This window comes from Hipposideros armiger, unplaced genomic scaffold, assembly GCF_001890085.2.
Source record: "Hipposideros armiger isolate ML-2016 unplaced genomic scaffold, ASM189008v1 scaffold_508, whole genome shotgun sequence".
NCBI classification, from domain to species: Eukaryota; Metazoa; Chordata; class Mammalia; order Chiroptera; family Hipposideridae; genus Hipposideros; species Hipposideros armiger.
Genome location: NW_017731858.1, coordinates 321069 through 323251, shown reverse-complemented (window position 1 = coordinate 323251; position 2183 = coordinate 321069).

Genomic DNA, 2183 nt, shown 5'->3' with positions numbered 1-2183 from the left:
ACACGGCACTGTCTGTGAGGGAGTTTTTAGCCAGTAAACAAATAACTGTATTGGAACACCCTCCCTACTCACCTGATCTGGCCCCCAATGACTTATTTCTTTACCTGAAGTTAAAGGAAATATTGAAAGGAAGACATTTTGATGCCATTCAGGACATCAAGGGTAATATGAGGACAGCTCTGATGGCCATTCCAAAAAAGAGTTCCAAAATTGCTTTGAAGGGTGGACTAGGTGCTGGTGTCTGTACATAGCTTCCCAAGGGGAGTACTTCGAAGGTGATCGTAGTGATATTCAGCAATGAGGTATGTAGCACTTATATCTAGGATGAGTTTGAGAACTTAATTGTCTGACCACATATATATACACATACATATATATGTATACATGTATATATATATACACACACACACACACACACAATGTCAATAAAATGTATACACATTTTGAGAAAGTAAAAAAATGTATTAAAATTGCAATACTCAATATATACCAATAACAAAAGATGAATACAAGTCATGTTTGACTTCTGCAATTACGAGAGGTGCACAATGTGGTTACCATCAGTGTCCAGACACTTCTGATTACGGTGAACTACTGCTTGAGCAACATTGACCAAATGTCCACTTGTATACATTTTTTTGGCACCCCGGTATGTGATTTTTGAGGCTATTTCATCAGATGCATGCAAATCTAGAATTGTTATAGCTTCATAGTGAACCAAGTCATTTGTCATTATGAGGTAACTTTCATTACCCTAGTAATGCTTTTGGCCTCAAAGTCTATTTTAACTAATATTATTACCGTATTTGCCGGCATATAAGACGACTCGGCGTATAAGACGACCCCCTAACATTTCCACTCAAAATACAGAGTTTGTTATATGGTCGGCTGTGTGCGATTTTGCGAGTGTGGTAAAATCGCATAACAGCAAAATCGCATAACAGCCGAGCATACACCCAGCAGCGCTGCTGATGCCTGAACGGTATGTGGAATGAAGTGGGCGGGCATCGGGAGGCCACTATGGCACGGGGCAAGCACTATGGGCAGTCTATCTGAAGTGTACCTGGCGTATAAGACGACCCCCCCACTTGGAGGCATATTTTTCAGGGCCAAAAAATCGTCTTATACGCCGGCAAATACGGTATAACTTCATAAGCTTTCTTGTCATTTGTATGTGCCTGGTATGTTATCCCACATCCTTACTGTCCTATCTCTTGCATTGGTTTAGATGTGCTCTTGTAAACAACATATAGTGCAACTTTGTATTTTCTATCTGATAGGCAATCATTGTCTTTTAACTGTGGAGTTTAGTTCTAATATATTTACAGTTATTTCTACCATCTGATTTTGTGTTTTCTATTTGTCCCATTTTTTATCCTCTCATGACTTCTTTTAAATGTTGTGGGGAGTTTTGGGGTCTGTTTTTATTACAAGAGCATTTTTATCTTTTGTAAAATAAGCATAGTAATAGTGTCTACCACAGGGTTTGTTGTAAGGATTAAATGAGGTGAAGAAACTCAGTAAAATGTGTATCCAGTGCCTAGCACATAGTAAGCACTAACAAATGGGAACTATTATTAGAAGTTCTAGTATGCTTTCATCTTTAAGGTTTCCTCATCTCTTGCGGTTCCGCTTCTGTTGTTCTCCTTTCTGCTGACATTGTCCCATTTGTTCTCATTCCTTTTTCTTTCATTTCTCCTTTACTGCCATTCAACTTCCTGTTTCCTCTTACCCTTTCATCTTCAGGCCAGCTAGGAGTGCAAGCTGCAATGGTGAAGCCTCTTGGGGAACAGAGGGTGGAAGGGTTTGGTGGTGTAGCAGGGGCCATTCCACAAGGTGACAAAGGTACTGCCCAACATACAGCCAACTCTGCATGTCACCCTCAGCTGGTGAAATTGGATCAGCGGGGTCATCAGTTTCTGCGAAATGGGTATAAAGCCAGAGAAGTTACCAGCTAGGATACAGTTTAATTCCTTAGCACCTTCGCCTGTAGAATACAGGGGGATGCTCACTCTCCCCTCTCAAGAAGGAATCTTGCTGTGGGAGAGTAGGTGTCACCTCACTAGGAATTTGTGTATGTACAAACCAGAGCCTGGAAAGAGGAACCATTTGTGCTCGAACACATTGTGGTCAGAGGAAAATTTTGTCATCATTGTTGTGACAGAGCTACAACTAAATTTAGC